The sequence below is a fragment of the Ambystoma mexicanum genome, chromosome 7p, assembly GCF_040938575.1.
Source record: "Ambystoma mexicanum isolate Mex_15411 chromosome 7p, UKY_AmexF1_1, whole genome shotgun sequence".
Lineage (NCBI taxonomy): Eukaryota > Metazoa > Chordata > Amphibia > Caudata > Ambystomatidae > Ambystoma > Ambystoma mexicanum.
In genome coordinates, this window is record NC_090939.1 from 201,137,597 (window position 1) to 201,157,559 (window position 19,963).

The following is a 19,963-nucleotide window of genomic DNA, read 5'->3' on the forward strand; positions in this document are numbered from 1 at the left end:
GGCAAATGTGAAGTTAGTTTGTATGAGGCTGCCTTTCCAAAGTACATATCCAATCCAACTCGTTTAGTTTTTTTTGGATTTTTGTCAGATTTTCCATTAGATCTTTTTTTGAGCATTGGGTATGATCGAGTTTTGCTTCCTGGATTCTGTACCATTTGGTCAGACTGGCCACACCGCCTTCTTCAGCTTCTTTGTTTATTGCTCCCACAAGCATTGGACGATTTTCCAACAGTAATTTTCTAAACAGCATCATGCTGTTCCTTTCCACTATAGAGACAAGTGAGAGCTGGCTCATTTTGCGTCTAATCAGGGCTATTGGCGTTGATCTAGGTAATTTCAAGACTTCTCTCCAATATTGACTTTCCATCTTATTCCAGATGTTTTGTGGTATCCCAAGCATCGCTTCAGCTCCGTAAACCAGTGTAGGGACAACCTTTACCCTGTAGAAGTCAACAATTGGGAAAAGTGAAAAACGGCCATATTTTCTGTCAATCGCTTTTGCTTGCGATGTTAAGTTCTTTGTTTTTTGAAGCAGATGTTTTTGCATTGCAAGCTCCTTGGATGAATTGTCCACAATAATGCCCAAATATTTAAATTCATTTACTATTTCAATCTGTTCGCCTTCCAGGAACCAAGTAAAAGAGTCACCTTTATTTCTTCTTTTGCCAAGGAGCATGATTTTGGTCTTTGGTTTATTTATTTCAAGACCATTTGCATTTATGTATTCTGCAAGGTTGTTTAGTTATCTCTGCAACCCTATTGCGGTTTGATCAGCAATTAAGATATCATCCGCGTACATGATTCTTGAAATTTTCATCTGACCAATTTGCGGTGGAAAAGATCTATTTTTTCTTCTGTTTCTTTATAGTCTCCCATGAATCTCAAGAAGAGTGCAGGAGCCAAAGGGCATCCTTGCTTGACCCCCTGGTTGGTTGGGATCTCCTCCGAAAGTGTACCTTGATTATCAAGCCTCACTTGTATCTTTGTGCTGTGTGTAAAGCCATGATTGGGTGTAGGATTTGTTCAGGGCATTTCCATGATCTTAGCTTCTCCCTTAGTCTCTGTCTATTGACTTGGTCAAAAGCTTGTTTTAGGTCAATGAAGGCCATAAAAGTTCTGGTCCCTCTCGACGGGCTTTTGTTTTTTAGGATGTTAATCGTGTTTTAAGTTGTAATGTTATCCCGTATGTGACATCTATGTAAAATCAATAAACAAAAGCTTTAAAAAAAAGAAAAAAAAAAAAAAAGAATACTGATTGTAGTTCCCACGTTCTTTTTAAAGTTAAATTGAAGAGGATCTTCACAGGGTGCCTCCTTTGCCCATCTTAGGAAATGTCGTAAAAGTAGCGAACCATACACCTTCCCAATCACGTTCAGCAAAGCAATGGGCCGGAAATTTTTTGGGTTGTCCCTCGACCCTCTTTTGTAAATAGGTACAACCACTGCATTTGTCCAGGATTTCGGTAGTACCTTTGCAATTGTCAATCTTTGGAATACCTTGCTTATGAAATTGGCCTATGCCCCAGGGTGTTCTTTTAATTGTCTGTTTGTAAGGCCATCTGGCCCAGGTGCCCTGGAATTTTTCAGTTTTTTTAAGATGAATAAAATGTCCTGCGGATCGTGAAGCTCAATCCAAGGTTCGGTGTCTGTAAAGTTTGTAGATTCCATGCCCTCTCGGTTAAAGAAGAGGTTTTCAAAATGCGCTGTCCATTTGGCTTCCGGAATGCCATTTATGAAAGCATCCGAGTTTATCCGATCCGTTGCGTTGATTAAAGACCAAAAGGTTCTCGAGTCCTTAGTGGTTATACATCGCAGCATATCTTCAGAGTCTTTTTGATACATCGCAAGACGATGAGTTTTCAGCCAGGACTTGTAGATTTTTTGTTCGCTTAACCATAGTTGTTTATTATGGTTTGAACTGTGTTTTATTAGTCTTCGCTTGACTCTCCTAAGATGGCGTCTTTTTTCAACTAAAAGATTGCCATAGGTGTGGATTGACTTATTCGTATGAATGCGATTTTGCAATCTTGGTTTTTTGAAGACATTCAATAAGGTACTATAGTCTGGTAAATTGTCAGCTTGTACCTTTTGTTCTAGCTTGATGTAGTTTTTCGTCAAAGAAATGACGTTGTCCAAGCTCAAAGCAAGTCGGTTTCCTTTTGTATTTACTTCGAGCTTTGGGGTCGAGGATGTTTGTTCATGAGAGACGTTTGGCCAAGTTAAGGACAAAAGGTTGTGATCGCTCGCCTTTGTTTTAATGATGTCAAAAGATGAGATAATAGACAGTAAGGCTGTCGAGGCATAGATGTAGTCTATTGTTGCCACCAAGCCTCGACCTTCCCAAGTTGGCAGCAGGTCCAAGTTCTGGAACGTTGAGCTCACATTTGTCAGATCTTTGGCTTTCATCAGTAGTGACCATGCTTTTCCCCTAGCCTCGGCTTTGGTTTTGATTTGGTTGTTAATGCATACAGCATTTAGGTCTCCACAGACTAATAGATGTGTTTCAAAGTGGTCGATGTATGCTTTGTCTATTTCTAGTTCAACCATGTCCAGAAAATCCTGATTGGAGATAGCTTCCGGATTCCAGTACAAGTTAATAATGATAGCTGTTGTTGAAACTGGTTTCATTTTTTGTATATCCCAGTATTTCCATTTGACTTGTACTGAGATCATCAAGAGAGACAGAGTCAGAATCTTAATCAATTTCATTCCTTTTCCTTCTCTTACAGCGATTAACAGGCCAGAGGAAGGTCGTCCTTTTTGTCCCTTTTTGGCAGTCGCAAATGCAATTTCAAATCCATCAAGAATAGGCTTTGTAGTAAGCCATGTCTCTTGTAAACATATTATGTCGAAACAGGCAAAGTTCACTTCGTTCTGTACAGTGTGGTGCATAAACCCTCGCGTATTCCATGAGCAAAGTTTTGCGTGGTTTGTGTTTTGGCCTCTTTTCAGGTCGTCTCCACAGTTTTTGCCAAAGATGAGTTGCTATTTGTTGCTTTGAGAGCTCAAAGCTTTCGGGAGCCAAGCCCACAGGTTTTGTAGAGGGTTTAGATTTTCTTTTGTTCCTTTGGTATTGATTGCCACTTTCGTCTCCTGTGTGCACGTTCTTTTGATCTGCAATGCTGGTCCCTTTGGCTTTCTATCATATTCCGTCACTTCGGTGTCTAGATCTTTGTTTGTGCGCCCTAAAGCGGAAGACCCAGAGTCTGGCTCTGTTGTCCTTTCTTCGCCATGTTCTCTTTTAGACAGATGCCTCGTCCTTTTCTAGACTCCAAGTTCTGAGTTATCATTTTTATAGTATATTGGAAGGTCTGTTTTTTGACTCCTCTCTTCTCGGGTTCTGTAATCACCTCGTGGGTCTTTTTCTTTCCTCTGGGACTGTTTTTTTCCGCTCAGATTGTTTAAATCTGTTCATTTTGCTCCTCTCTCTTCTCCCAGTTCAATGATATCATAACCCATTTTTAGGAAGTACTTCACGGAGTCACACAGTCTCCGCTTAACTGATGTAGAGGAAATTAATAAATGGGTCATCGCTTGGCGTCCTTCATGAAAGGGCTCAACTAGTTCCAGATCTCTGGAATTCATTGATCTTAAGTTCGGGATACTATGTAGTAATTCCATAACAGTTCTCCTGTTCAAGATCACGTAGTCATGACAGTTTCCAAGTTGTTCAATTTTAAAGGCTGGAGTGCCTCCAAAATACTTTTTGGGTGTCGCCCCTCGACCTTGGGCCTTTCTTTCATATTTTTTTCATGTCTTTCCTGTTTTGTTTCATGTCTATTTACTTTTCTGTCTTCTTTCCATGTGCAGGTCTGTCTTATTTTACTACCTCTTTTTCGGGTATAGTGGGAGATTGTTTTTCTCCCCTTTTATCCCAAAATCCTAAATCTTTTGTTGAGTCTGAATTTTGCGAGCCATTGTTAACAATATTTTGTACAACTTTTGCCTGCTTTGCAAGACCCCAGTTTGCATTACAGGAGATCTTTTTACAACAATCCTCTAGTGATAAAAATGTTCTTTCATCCCCTGTTTCTGTTTGGCCTCCATCTGTTTGAGGTTCTAAGTTATAATGGCCCTTCTCTATGGTCGGTGATCCGCAGGGTTGATTTAGGTTGTCAAGCACTTCATCCATCAGGAGATCTTCTGTGCACTTTGATGTTATGGAAGCTTTGGAGGTATCCATTTCATTTACACCTGTTGGTGTGTTGGATGTCTCTATATTTGTTGAAATTAAACTGTTTGCGTCAGTATTTGATTTTATTTTCGCCGTCTGTGTCTTCTTCCTATCTTTGAAGCTAATTTCCTGGACTGGTAAACAAAACACAGGTTGTTTTTCGTTGTAGGCGGCTGATATAGCTGATGACTTACATTCTGAAAAAATGTAGAAATCTTTATTGATAACAGATTCCATACTCTTATTTGGGAAGTTTTTTAGAGCAGATATTTTTTTGTTAGAAGCCGGAGTTTGCATTGTTTTTGGTTTATGTCCGCTAGGCAAGGAGTCATTCCTTGCTACATTTGGGTGAAGATGTGTACTTGTAGACTTAGGTCTCATTGTTAGCGGCTGAGTAAGAGAAGGTTCCTCTATAATGAATACCTCGGCTTCTTCTATTGGTTTTGTAGGCACTTGAGTTTTTGTTGACACATTATCCCGTGTTTGGGCGCCCTTTTCAGTGTATACAATTCCAGTATTTGTTATCTTTTCTCCTGTCCCTGTCGGCGATGGTCTTGATGCATCCGCCTTTAACTTTTCGGTTTCCATGGCGGTAACATACCCCTCCAGATAAACAAACTTGGTGTGCATTGTAGCTAGTAGAGCGCAGTTGTCTTTTAATGAGTGATTTATAGCCTCATACAGTTTGGTGAAGGGGGCCATGGCAACTGCCACTGCGGCCATCAAAGTCACCATGTCCAATTTTTTTTCCGGTGTATTCGCTACCAAGGAATCATGTCTAGGTTTTCTCCCAAAATCCCTGATTGGCGTGCCTGTTTCAGATGCGTCTGGCTCATGTGTCGATATGTTAACGTCCTCAGCTGTTGCAAGCCAGTCTTCTGGATCCTCGCTTTCTATAGAGTTAATCGATGTGGGTTTTTCATTATTATTATTAGTTGGGGTTTTTTTTATCCCAGAGCTGGCCAATTTAGTGCTGCCCCTTTCGGGCTCCTTTTCCGGTGTCTTTACTTGATTCTCATCCCCCATGGGTTCGTTTGTAGGGGGAGGACTGGACGCGAGTTTATCTTGCTCATCTATGGCACAACCGGGTAAATTTTTATGGCTTTCTAGGTTTGGGTCTCCAATATTCAGTCCCAAATGAGATGTTTCCGGCTGTAAGTCCGCTGCACAGTGCACCACTTCCAGCATTTTGCTATCAGTTATTTCTCGTGTGTTATCAAGTTTCCTTTTTCTAGGATTCACAAAAAAATCTGTCATGCTCTGAGGCGAGAATATGGAAGTTTCTTGTCGGCTTTTGCTGTTTGTACATTCTAGTACTCGCCTTATTTGTCTTTTTCTTCTCTTTTTTCCAGCATTGTTGAAGTCAAAGCCTTTGCATTCAGGCAGCTGACCTGGAATTGATTGTACAATTTCGGGGTATATTTTAGCCACCGAGTTGTTATTTAGTTTTTGAGTAATTTTCAATTTTTTACAGCACGGCCCATTTTCTAATTGCCTTACAGGTGGTTTTGTTGGTTGACAGTCTTTTAGGTGGTTTGTATTTTCCACCTGATCGTTTTCTTTTAATGAGGGCAATTTTTTCAAATCAGTTATTGTCGTCTCCCATGGGGGTTTCAGAGATGTTACTCCTGCCGTACCCACTGAGCTGTCTTTCAGTTGGGTATCAGGTCTGTGGAAATCCTGGAATGGCTCTGCAATCGAGTTTTCAGTCGTGGTCTGTCTCGTGGCGGCCACCAGGGGGCCCTCTGATTCAGCCGGTGCTTGTCGAGCTTTGCTCTCCTATGTTTCCTCCGCCGTAGATTATTGTCCCTGCGGTCCCTCCGTATGGAGCCTCGCCGCGATCCCCGGGTCCATCACCAGAGGCCCCCCGGGCCCTTGAGTTCGATCTCCCAGACCGTTCTCCACCAGCTGCGCCAAGCTCGATGCCGTCAGTCCTCCGACAGACGACGGAGCACACACCGTTGGGAAGACCCGGCCATTTCCACATGAGTCGTCGGCCAGAGTTTCCTGAAGAGCCTCGGAGCGGCCCTGTGAGTTTTTAAATGTTTCATCATTTATTCGGCATACGGTCCGGGAATCCATCTCTCCCAGCTCATTAATGTAGGAGTCTTGAGCCGTAGGCTGAAACCCCCGTGTTGGAGAAGATGACTCTGCCGATGGTTTATCTTTGCCCCACGTTGTTTTCGGGCAAGAGCCCCCACTAGTCTCTAGAGTCAATAAAGTGGGCTCATTTCTTCGGAAAGGACTCAGTAGGCTCTGCGGCTGTTCAGTGGGTGTCAGTTTAGGCAAATTTGACTGTGGCAAAGGGTTTCTTCTGCTTTGTACATATAGGGCCTCATTACACGGAAGGCAGTGGTCCAGGGTGCTATTAGCACCCTGGACCATGCCGGTAAAATACCGGCACCGCCTTGGCGGAAAGGGGATTTACCGCCCCATTCCAAGGTTGGAGGGGCGGTAAATCCCCTTTCCGCCATTGCCCTTCCCCATTCCCATTTCTGCCCCATAGGGCTCTATGGGACTGGGGAAGGCACTAATTACGGCACCGCAATTTTGCGGTGCCGTAATTAGCTCCGAGGTCCCTTAGCGGGTTGGTATTTAACGCCTGCAAAAAGCAGGCGTTAAAACTCCAACCCGCTAAGGGACCTCGTAGTACGGCGGTAAGGGTTAACGGTCACCGTTGCCATTAACGGTGACCGTTAACCCTTACCGCCGTCCGTGTAATGAGGCCCATAGTCCCTCCATTTCAGCCCGAGTGCGCGAGCGTGAGCTCCTTTGCTGCAAATCGTTCACGCTTTTCTCTGCAGTATGCGGGGACGGCAGAGTAGAGTCCCCAGCGTCCATAGCTGCCATAGACGGCTTCAGACTGCTACTCTGCTGCTACTCCGCAGCCGCTCCGCGGGAGCAAGGAGTTTTTAAAGGCTGGTCAGGTGATCTTGAAAAGTAACCACGGTAGAAAGACTGGAACGTAGAATAACTGGCAGTCTCTGCTTCAGACTGCTACTCTGCCGCTACTTCGCGGCCGCTCCGCGGGAGCAAGGAGTTTTTAAAGGCTGGTTAGGTGATCTTGAAAAGTAACCACGGTAGAAAGACTGGAACGTAGAATAACTGGCAGTCTCTGCTTCAGACTGCTACTCTGCCGCTACTCCGCCATTTAAACCATTTAAGTGAGACCTTACACCTGATACACAAAGGCAGTGTTCTACCTAAGGGAAGTTATTTTTATAATAACATACTTTTGGCGTGTGCCTACAAAAATACCAAACTATCAAGACCTATGCCACTTAATAGAAAAAGTGTTGGCTGGGATTCTGCAATACACTATTCCAAACGCAGGAAATTAAGGGAATTGGCACAACTTTCCCGCCTTACCCTTTCTAAAGAATCCTTTCAGATACACAAAAAGAGAATTATCATGATATATAAGAACTTTATTAAACCCTTAAAAATGGACTGTAATCTAAAAGTTCATCAACTCATGATTGATAATCTCTGTAAGGGTAAGGAAGTTAATTTTTGGGCGTCAATTAATTTGATGTTAACTTCGGCCAAAGACAAATTAGTTTGTCCTATTTCTGAGGAGGCTTGGTATGCGTATTACCAACAAAAATGTTCCCTCCCGTCCGCTTTTGTTGGGGTCTCAGAATCCTTCTTGGAAATCCAGGCTAAGGGTGACTGCCCGTGGGACTGGGAGGATATTATCTGGGCGATCAATAAACCTAAGCCGTCTAGGGCTCCTGGCCCAGATGGTATGCCCCCCTTCATTATGAAGGCGGAACCGGAAATGTGGGCTAAGGTTTTAAAACCAATATTTGAATCCATTTTTGAGACCCATATTATCCCTAAATCCTAGACCCAAAGTATTATAGTTCCAGTGTTTAAAAAGGGTGATATCCTTAATCCCCATAATTATAGACCTATAGCCCTTTTAGATGCGGCATGCAAGGTTTTTGGTACTTTACTCCTAAGAGACCTCAATCAAGCGGTGAGGGTAAATTCCTGCCTAAGCAGATTTCAGGTTGGCTTTAGAGCCGAATTAGGCACTAATTTAAATGGTACAATATTGGCTCACTTAAGAGACTATGTCATCCAATCGGACATTGGAAAGGTTTTGTAGCATCCTTAGACCTCTCCAATGCTTTTGATGGGGTCATTAGAGCAAGACTTTGCGGTAAGATGTTGAAGATGAATATCCCACTTAAACTTGTACAGCTGTAAGCTCTTCTTCACACCAATACCTCCATTAGAGTCTGCTTATCTAAGGAGGGTACCCTTTCAGAGAGCATACCTACTTATATAGGAGTGAAACAAGGTTTCTCTCTGGCACCTCTAATATTTAATCTGTATGTTAGCGATGTAGAGGAGATTTGGGTAGGACCTCTTTTCGCGCCTGCAAGAATGGGTACAGTGACTATTGAATGGATGGCTTTTGCCGATGATTTTATTTTGTTAGACCGTACCCCCAGGGGCCTTAGACAGAAGATGGGTCTTTTCTCCCAATATGCTTTACTTAATAATCTGGCACCTAACGCTTTAAAATCACGAATATTGGTATTTACTAAAAAAACAAAGAAAATAGACTACACCTGGTTTATGGGAGAACAACCGGTGGAGCAGGTCCAGGCCATTACTTACTTAGGTTATAATTTAACTAATAAAGTAAGTTGCAATTTTTGGAGACAAAGCCTTGAGGAAAAAGTGAAAAACCTAAGCTCTCAAATGAAATTTTTGAGAGTAAGAACTTGTAAGTTTTCACTTCTTCCATTGAAGCGTTTTTACATGGCTAAATGTGAGCCTATATTATTATATGGCCTGGATATCTGCACACATGAAATGGGTCCCTTCTTGAATATGCTACAAGGAAGATTGTGGAAGGACCTACTCGGTTTATCAAGATCTATCCCAAATGCGATTATTCAAAGCGAGCTATGTTTGATTTCCTTCGAAACCAGACTTAAGTGGAAGCAGTTGTCGTTGTTTAGAAAAATCATGGTTCTGCCTTATAACTCACTATACGAAACTTTGTTTGAGTTGGTAAGGATAGGAACGGTCCCGTCTATTAAAAAATTCAGCCTTAAAATGAATTCTATTTTAGAATCATTGGGACTAAAAATGGAAGATCTTATTCAACGTCCAGGGCTGGTAAAGAGATTTTTATTGAGGGCGGATTGGGCTGATGGTATAAACCAGATTGGGGTCCTTTCTACCTATAAGGAATATGCACCTTATGGTCACGCAAGAGAATGCTTGCCATTATACATTCAATGCTTTCCTTGTGAGAAGGTAATATCAGTATAAATACGTTTTAGACTGAATCAGATACCTACTCTGGAGAGGACCAGATACTGGTCTGCTAATTTTGAAAGAGAGAGAGGACCTTTGGAAACGAGGTGCTGCTTTTGTAAAATCTCTGCTGTCACCGAGACCCTTAAACACTTGGTGCTTTTTTGTACTCATTTTGAGCCTATTCGTGCCATTTGTTTTGAAGGGAGATTTGACAGGGATCTTGAGATGTCGGCTGATTTATTTTGGAGTCGGCTCATGTGGGGATTTAGTATCTCCTTAACCCTGGTATTATCACGAAAGAAATAGAAAATATTAATATAAAGACATGAAATGAATTTGAGAAGTGTATTTGACATATGTATCTTAAATTATTCTGTATTAGAGATGGAGAAGAACTTTAATAGATGGATTTTATGTGTTTATTAAGATAATTGTTTAGTACTGTTGATATTTTTAAAGTTTTGTAATTGTATGATTTAAATGTTGTGTAAGGTTTTATGTAAACTATAGACGCAACAATAAATAAAAATAAATAAAAATGTTTAAAAAAGAAATGTCTGAAAGTTGAGTTTTTTTCGCCAAATTGCGGACTTTGCCGGGGATTGTGGGTAATACATTCTGCAGCGATTTGCGCAAGTCAGACCTCTCTGCATTCCCACGGATGTCTTCTTTTCGGAAATGCATGGGGTTCACTGTTTTCCTTGGTAGCTTCGACACGCTAGGCCCAATTCTGTAGGTTGTCCACAAGAGCAAAATTCCACAAAATCTGCTCTGCTGAAAGATTTCGGGTTACCAGTGGTTTAGCCTTTTCCCTTTGTGCCCAGGTAGGTGCACCCACACATGTGAGGTACCGTTTTTCGTTGGGACACCCGTGGGAACGCAGGACGATAGGACATGTGTTGTTGATGGCGTGTTTCAGTGGGTTGGCAGGGGGAAATGTCTTGCTGCCTTCGACACCCTAGGCCTAATTCTGTAGGTTGTCCACGAGAGCAAAATCCCGCAAAATCTGCTCTGCCGAAAGATTTCGGGTTACCAGTGGATTAGCCTTTTCCCTTTGTGCCCAGGTAGGTGCACCACACATGTGAGGTACCATTTCGTCGGGACACCTGTAGAAACATGGGACGATAGGACATGTGTTGTTGGTGGCGTGTTTTGGTAGGTTGGAAGGGGGAAATGTCTGAAAGTTATTGTTTTTTCGCCAAATTTCAGACTTTGCCAGGGATTGTGGGTAATAAATTCTGCAGCGATTCACGCAAGTCAGACCTCTGTGCTTCTTGTCTTCGGATGTCTTCTTTTCGGAAATGCATGGGGTTCCCTGTTTTCTTTGGTAGCTTCGACACCCTAGGCCCAATTCTGTAGGTTGTCAACAAGAGAAAAATCCCGCAAAATCTGCTCTACCGAAAGACTTTGGGTTACCAGTGGGTTAGCCTTTTCCCTTTGTGCCCAGGTTGGTGCACCTACACATGTGAGGTACCGCTTTCATCGGGGCACCTGTCGGAATGTGGGAATGTAGGACATGTGTTGTTGGTGGCGTGTTTCAGTGGGTTGGCAGGGGGAAATGTCTGAAAGTTGTGTTTAATTCACCAAATTTCAGACTTTGCCAGGGATTGTGGGTAATACATTCTGGGGCGATTCACGCAAGTCAGACCTTTGTGCATTCCCACGGATGTCTTCTTTTCGGAAATGCATTTGGTTCCCTGTTTTCCTTCGTGGCTTCTACACCCTAGGCCCAAATCTGTAGGTTGTCCACAAGAGCAAAATCCCTAAAAATCTGCTCTGCCCCAAGACTTGGGGTTACCAGTGGTTTAGCCTTTTCCCTTTGTGCCCAGGTAGGTGCACCCACACATGTGAGGTTCCATTTTCATCGGGACACCTGTGGGAACGCAGGAAGATAGGACATGTGTTGTTGATGGCGTGTTTCAGTGGGTTGGCAGGGGAAATGTCTGCAAATTGTGTTTTCTTTGCCAAATTTCTGATTTTCCGGGGATTGTGGTTAATATATTCCGGGGCAATTCACACAAGTCATAACTCTGTGGATTACAACGTGTGTCTTCTTTTCAAAAATGCATGTTGTTCTCCGTTTTCCTTGGTGGCTTCGACACCCTAGGCCCAAATCTGTAGATTGTCCACAAAATCAAAATCCCTCAAAATCTGCTCTGCCGAAAGACATGTGGTTGCCAGTGGTTTAACCTTTTCCCTTTGCGCCCAGGTAGGTGCACCCACACATGTGAGGTACTGTTTTCATCGGGACACCTGTGGGAATGCGGGAAGATAGGACATGTGTTATTGGCAGGGTGTTTTGGTGGGTTGGCAGGGGGAAATGTCTGAAAGTTGTGTTTTTTCCACCAGATTTCAGACTTTGCCAGGGATTGTGGGTAATACATCATTGGGGGATTCGCGCAAGTCAGACCTCTGTGCATTCCCACGGATGTCTTCTTTTCGAAAATGCATGGGGTTCCCTGTTTTCCTTGGTGGCTTCGACACCCTGGGCCCAATTCTGTAGGTTGTCCACAAGAGAAAAATCCTGCAAAATCTGCCCTGCCGAAAGACTTTGGGTTACCAGTGGTTTAGCCTTTTCCGTTTGGGCCCAGGTAGGTGGACTACACATGTGAGGTACCATTTTTGTCGGGACACCTGTAGAAACGTTGGAAGATAGGACATGGGTTGTTGGTGGCGTGTTTCGGTGGGTTGGCAGGGGGAAATGTCTGAAAATTATGTTTTTTTACACCAAATCTTTTATTTTCTGGGGATTGTGGGTAATACATTCTGGGGCGATTCACGCAAGTCAGACCTGTCTGGATTCCCACGTATGTCTTCATTTTGGAAATGCATTGGGTTCCCTGTTTTCCTTGGTGGCTTTGACACCCTAGGCCCAATTCTGTATGTTGTCCACAAGAGCAAAATCCCACAAAATCTGCTCTGCCGAAAGACTTGCGGTAAACTGTGGTTTAGGCATTTCCCCTTGCGCCATGGTAGGTTTCCCCACACATGTGCGGTACCATTTTCGTCGGGACACCTGTGGGAACGCGGGAAGATACAACATGTGTTGTTGGTGTTGTGTTTCGGTGGGTTGGCAGGGGTAAATGTCTGAAAATTGTGTTTTTTTTCACCAAATTTCAGACTTTTCCAGGGGTTGGGGATAATACATTCTGGGGCGATTCACGCAAGTCATACCTCTGTGGATTCCCACAGGTGTCTTCTTTTCGGAAATGCATGGGGTTCCCTGTTTTCCTTGGTGGCTCTGACACCCTAAGCCCACATCTCTAGCTTGTCCACAAGAGCAAACTTCCTCAAAATCTGCTCTGCAAAGATACTATGCCAAGGCGGACACCCCTGACGCCTTATTGGCCAGACTCTTGAGAGGGAAGGCAGCAAAGAAGGTGATAGGGGCCCTTAGGTCAGCGGCGGGAGAAAGGGTAATGCAGAATGAGGACATCCAGGAACTCCTCGCAGCCTACTACAAGGCGCACGACACATCACAGCACCCCACCCCTCGAATTCAGGAAGAACTGCTAGGGAAAGTAAATTTGCGCAAAATCAGTGAGGAGTCTTAGGTGAGCATAAACCAAGAGATTACAGAGGACGAGGTGAGAAAGGTGATTTTAAATCTTCCCCTTGGTAAGGCTCCGGGCCCTGACGGCTATACGGCTGCGTTTTATAAAACATTCTCGGCTTTTCTTGTCCCGCACTTGACCTACTTATTCAATACGTTTAAGGACACCGGACATATCACTCCATCTATGGAGGAAGCTAAAATGTCCCTGATCTTGAAACCCCATAAGGACCCGCTGGAACGGTCTTCGTATAGGCCGATAGCATTGATTAATATTGATGCTAAAATCTACACTAAGATTTTGGCCAACAGATTAGAGGGATTGCTCCCGGAATTAATCCACCGGGACCAATCAGGGTTTATCTGTGGCAGGCAGACGGCAGATAATCTACGGTGTATAGCACATTTAGGGGAAAAGACGCAGAAAACGAACACTCCCGCGGTCCTACTCTCTCTGGATGATGAGAAGGTTTTCGACCGCGTGGAGTGGTCGTATCTCTTTCGCACTATGGAGAGGATGGGTCTGGGAGGGGAATTCTTACAAATGGTGAAGGCCAATTATCAAGAACCAAAAACCCGGATTATGGTGAATGGGACCCTCTCATGCATCTTTCGCTTAAATAGGGGTACAAAAAAAGGCTGTCCCTTGTCCCCGGTGCTTTATGCCATATATTTGGAGCCACTCCTGCAAATGATACAGATGAAGAGGGGATACAGGGGATTCCGTTTGGGGGAAAAAAATTGCATAAGGTCACAGCATTTGCCAATGATATGCTTCTCTCCATAACCAAACCAGTATATTCTATCAAGGCTAGCAAGAAGGTACTGGATAACTTTGGGGAGGCCTCGGGACTTCGCATCAATTTGGGAAAATCAGAGCTTATGGGTTTGCCCCTGGATGGGACCTTGAGCGATATATTGAAAGTGGATACCCCGTTTATCTGGTCCCCCGGGGGAATTAAATATCTGGGAGTGCGGGTTACCCCTACTCTTAGGGGTTGGTACGCAGCAAACTATCTCCCTCTCCTGGACCGGATTAAAAAGGACCTCAAAAGCTGGGGGTCACTACATATCTCCTGGCTGGGGCGTCTTGCCGTGATCAAGATGGTCATATTGCCACATTTGCTTTATTTGTTTGAAGCCATCCCGCAGATGGTCTCAGATTTTTTTTTTAGGGAAATCTGATGCTTAACAAAGGAGTTCATCTGGGAAGGAAGACGGGCTAGACTCAGCAGACGCCTGCTAGAGGCCTCCGGGGGTGGGGGGGAGTGGCTCTTCCTAATTTCAGGCAACATTACGAAGCAACCCAGTTACAAATTATCCGAGAGTGGTTTCGGGAAGGTGAGGGACCCTTATGGGTAGGCATGGATAAGGCGGTGACCAAATATGACCTGGCGGGGGGGGTTTATGGTTGACGAAGGACCTTCGACCTAAACATATGTATGAAAGCTCCATTACGGGCTTAATGGCGTCCAACTGGGACCGGCTGGCTAGGAAGAGGGGAATTACGTCCTTCCCATCCCCTTTTACACTGATATTTAACAACGCAGACTTCACCCCCGGTACCGAAAAGGGAGCATTCACACAATGGGAGGAGGGGGGTGTAGGCGAATATGTGACATGTTTCAGAAATGGGAAATCCTGTCATTTAGGGACTGTAAAGAGGCCTTTGCGATCAGCGAGCAAGAGAGGCTTAGGTATGCACAATTGCGCCATTGTCTGCTTCAGCCCCCAAACAAACAGGCAAACAATGGAGGTCACTTCCCTTGAGAAATTCAGCAGACGCCTGCTAGATGCCTCCAGGGGGAGGGGGGCATTGGCTCTTCCTAATTTCAGGCAATATTACGAAGCAACCCAGTTACAAATTATCCGAGAGTGGTTTCGGGAAGGTGAGGGACCCTTATGGGTAGGCATGGATAAGGCGGTGACCAAATATGACCTGGCGGGGGGGGGTTTATGTTTGACGAAGGACCTTCGACCTAAACATATGTATGAAAGCTCCATTACGGGCTTAATGGCGTCCAACTGGGACCGGCTGGCTAGGAAGATGGGAATTACGTCCTTCCCATCCCCTTTTACACTGATATTTAACAACGCGGACTTCACCCCCGGTACCGAAAAGGGAGCATTCACACAATGGGAGGAGGGGGGTGTAGGCGAATATGTGACATGTTTCAGAAATGGGAAATCCTGTCATTTAGAGACTGTAAAGAAGCCTTTGCGATCAGCGAGCGAGAGAGGCTTAGGTATGCACAATTGCGCCATTGTCTGCTTCAGCCCCCAAACAAACAGGCAAACAATGGAGGTCACTTCCCTTGAGAAATTCTTACTCACCAATGATGGGTCTAAAGGTCTAATTGGCAACCTGTATAAGATCTTGGAAGAAGCTACCCCTCACAAAAGATGGCCCTACATGACAAAGTGGGAGCGGGTATTAGGGAGAGGGTTGGAACCGGAGGACTGGTCCCGCTTGTGGAGGGAAATCCCTAAGGTGGCAAAGGCTTCGCAGACACAAGAGGCCTGGTATAAGATAATATACGGATGGCACTATACACCAGAAATCCTGCATAGGATGAACCCTGAGATCGCTGGGGAGTGTTGGAGAGGCTGTGGGCAGGAGGGAACGTCCGAACACATCTGGTGGAGGTGTCCTAAAATTGCTCCATTCTGGAGGAAATACAGAGGGGACAGGAACAAGCACTGGGAGAGGGGGGCGTGGATCTCCAGAACAAATACTGTTGGGCATCCGAGGCGGGGGCGCGGCTGGGAACAGCGTAGCAGAGTGAGAGCAAGGGTGATATTGACACTTACGGGTGCGACTCTTATCGCCCAAAGATGGAGGAGTATTAATGTTCCGACCTACCAGGACTGGCTACGAAGGTTATGGGACACTGTCACTCTAGAGTGTTTTGTTTTTTTTTCTTTGTTCTATGTTATTGGTCATCTGTAAAACCTAATAAAGAGAAGTTGGAAAAAAAAATCTGCTCTGCTGATCGATTTGGGGTTACCAGTGGTTTAGCCTTTTCCCTTTGCGCCCAGGTAAGTGCACCCACACATTTGAGGTACCGTTTTCATCAGGACATCTGTGGGAACGTGGGAAGGTAGGACATGTGTTGTTGGTGGCGTGTTTCAGTGGGTTGGCAGGGGGAAATGTCTGAAAATTGTGGGGGGGAAGGGGCAGATTTCCAGGGGGAAAGAAGAAGGAGCGGAGGATCCCAGGGGTGAACGATACAGATAGCTGTTATCATGGAATCCCAGGTCAATTGAATATCAGGCAGACCGTGCTACAGGGTAAATTCTACACTAATAATTAATGTCGGACCAATTTAAGATATTATCCTTAAACGTAAATGGTCTAAACTCGCCGGTCAAAAGGGAAAAGGTGGAGTTGTACATCCGGAAAGAAAAACCACACATAGTCAATCTCCAAGAAACTCACATACAAACTCGAGATAGGCATAGGGTCAAGTTTTGGGGCTATACCAGACTGTTCCAGGCCATGCAGCAAACCAAAAAGGGAGGAGTGGTAGTAGCGGTGCTGGATGGGTTGGACTTGGAGGTCAAGGTAACGCAGATGGATGACCGGGAAGGTATCTGGCGGTGGTGTTGGAGGGCAGAGGGGAGTGTTATACGGTAGCGACCATCTATGCGCCCAATACGGGCCAAGACGCCTTAATTCAGAAGGCCCTGACCTGGCTAGGCAAATTTGCCAAAGGTTGCATCCTTCTATCAGGGGATTTTAATCTGGCCTGGGATCCGGTCAAGGATAGAAGTAGTGCTATGTGGGGACCGCAGGGGGAACCCTTCGGAGATCTGAAGAAGAAAATTCATGATTTAGCGCTGGTGGATGCCTGGAGGGAGACCCAGGGGGCCGAGAACGGATACACGTTCTCCTTGCATGGGCATAAGACTCATTCGTGCATCGATTATATATGGGTGTCCTCCTCGCTACTGGGGAACACCGCTGCAATTCCAGTTTCAGACCACGCCCCTATTGCACTGACGATAACCAGACCACAGGGTGCGCCAGGATTATGAAAATGGCATTATCCATCCCAGCTTTTTAAGGACCCTATCTTGACCAAAGAAATTGAGCAGGAGCTAGAGGTCTTTGGGGGGAACAACCCTGTAGGTGATACATCTCCACAAATATGGTGGGACGCTTTAAAAGCCACGATAAGAGGCAAATTTATTGCAGTAAAGGTGAGAGGGGAAAGGGACTTAAGGCTAGAGGAAGAACAGTTAAGCAAAAAACCTAAAGAGGCGATGGCGCAAATGGCTGTGAAAAGCACACCGGCACTAGCAAGGGTGGTTCATACGGTGAGGGGCCAGCTGACTCTCATACAGACTAGGGAGGCAGAAAGGAACCTTCTCCGTTTACGTCAAATGTACTTCATTAAAGCAAATAATACAGATCGCCTCCTAGCTAGGTTGCTGAGAAAGGAAGAGGGGGACAAAACTATCCTGAGAATTTGGGGGGAGGGAGGTACTCTACATACAGGCAACCCAGAGATAGTAAGGGAATTCCACCGCTACTATTCCAGTCTTTACTCCTCAAATAATCCAGACACGAACAAACAAAAGCTATATTTAGACAAGCTGACCCTTAAGTCTCTGTCACAGGATGAGCGGGAGCAATTAGAAGGTGATATCACCACAGACGAAGTTAGGAAGGCTATCTCTTACCTCTCCCTGAAAAAAGCACCTGGCCCTGACAGCTATGTGGCCGAATTTTATAAACGCCATAAAGAATTCCTGATCCCCCACCTTGCCAAATTATTTAATCACATTGGCTCCTCAGGTGTCTTACCAAGATCTATGGATGAAGCAAAGGTCATTTTTATACGCAAAAAGGGCAAGGACCCGGAGGAGTGTGGCTCCTATCGTCTAATAGCGCTTATAAATGTGGACGCTAAGATCCATATGAAGATCTTGGCATCCCTACTAGACACCATCATTCCCAAACTAATACTTTCCGATCAATCAGGCTTTATCAAAGGCCGGAAGACGGCGGATAACGTTAGGAGAGTGGCCCACCTACTCGAGAAATCTCAGCTGAAGGGGATCCCCGCCCTCCTCGTAGCGGTCGACGCTGAGAAGGCTTTTGATCGAGTGGAATGGGGGTTCCTCTTCGCTACTATGGTTAAGATGGGGTTTGGCCCCAAATACCTGGCCAGGGTGGGCGCTAGCTATCGATCCCCGACTCTCCGGCTAGCTATCAATGGCCAAATATCAATCCCGGTGAGGGTGGAGAGGAACACAAAACATGGCTGCCCACTTTCGCCATTGCTTTATGCACTTCATCTGGAGCCGTTCCTGGGCGCCATTAGAATGGCCGAGACCATAAGAGGTATCCCATTTGGGGGGCATGTCCACAAAGTGTCTGCTTTTGAGGACGACATGCTTCTTACACTGACCCACCCTGAGATATCCAGGCCAGCAACTTGCGAAATAGCTTCGGCCGAGTAGCCGGTTTCAAAGTAAATGCTAATAAATCAGAGATTCTTAGTCTCAATCTGCATGCGTCTTCTGAACACTACATCAAAGGGGCATATACCTTCAGGTGGGCAAACATGAACATCAAATATCTGGGGGTCCTCCTCACCATGACCATAGGTGAACTATACCTATGTAAATTATCCACCCCTCCTTGATGAGCTTAAATCGAAATTGGTTGATTGGGGTCCTCTTTGTATCTCATGGCTCAGGAGGATCAATGTTCTCAAAATGACAGTATTACCACAACTCCTATATCACTTTGCGGCCCTCCCTGTACAAGTTCCATGCCCCTTTTTCAGAGCTTTGCAGAAAGTTACATCCCGCTTCATCTGGAACCTTAAGCGCCCTAGAGTGGCGGCAGCCCTTATGAGAACACCGGTCTCACAGGGCGGCATGGGAGAGCCTGATTTCCGGGCCTACTATTTAGCAGCTCAATTAAGAGTTCTTAGGACTGGCAATGGGGGGATCGGGATAAACCATGGAGGTCTATGGATAGGGCGGTAGTAGCGGAATAATTGGAGGGAGTGTTGTGGAAACCGAAGTTGGATAGATCTTCCCAAATGTATATGAGTAAAATGACTTCGACGACGGGAGTGATATGGGACAATGCATCCTCCCGGGCGCACCTTACCTCCTTGCTTTCCCCCTTCACCCCTTATTCAAAAACCCATAATTCACACCAGGCTGCGAAATGGCAACATTTGATGATTTGTTCCTGGGGGGTTGCTGGATGGTTCGGGATATGTATACGGGGGAAAGGTCAAAGAGTTTGAACAATGTAAATTAGAATTCGGCCTGGAAGAGAGACACAGATACGGGTATATCCAGTTGAGGCACAAGCTATCCCATCCCACCATGAAGCAGGGAGGCTCGTGGCCCCTAACCCCATTTGAAAAATATTTGGACACACATGCAGGGGACAAGGGCCTGATGGCTGCAATATACCAGTATATTAAGGTGGGGGAAACACAGCCCACAAGAACATATGTCGAGAAATGGGAGAGAGACACCGGAACCGCTATTGATGAGAAAGAATGGCAATATTTGTGGGCCCAGATACCGAAGTTGACTAGGTCCCTCCTGATCTGAGAGACCTGGTTAAAGCTAATGTTTCAGTGGCATCTCAGGCCAGTCAAGCTGAAAAAGATGTTTCCCTGGACCACTCAAGCTTGCTGGAGGGACTGTGGGGGAACGGGTACATGGGCACACATATGGTGGGAGTGTCCGAAACTAAATATGTTCTGGGGCTGCATTCAGCAGGCCATAAAGAGAGTCCTTGCATCTGGGGGTGGTGGAAACAGGGGGCTCAATATGATAGGTCTGACCCAAACTCTGCTTGACATTCCCTCAAAAGCTGGCCGCAAGCTCTATGTTATAATGATGATGGCTGCAGCAATGGTATTAGCGAGACGATGGAGAAAGAAGGATCCCCCGCAAGAACACGAGTGGGTGGTG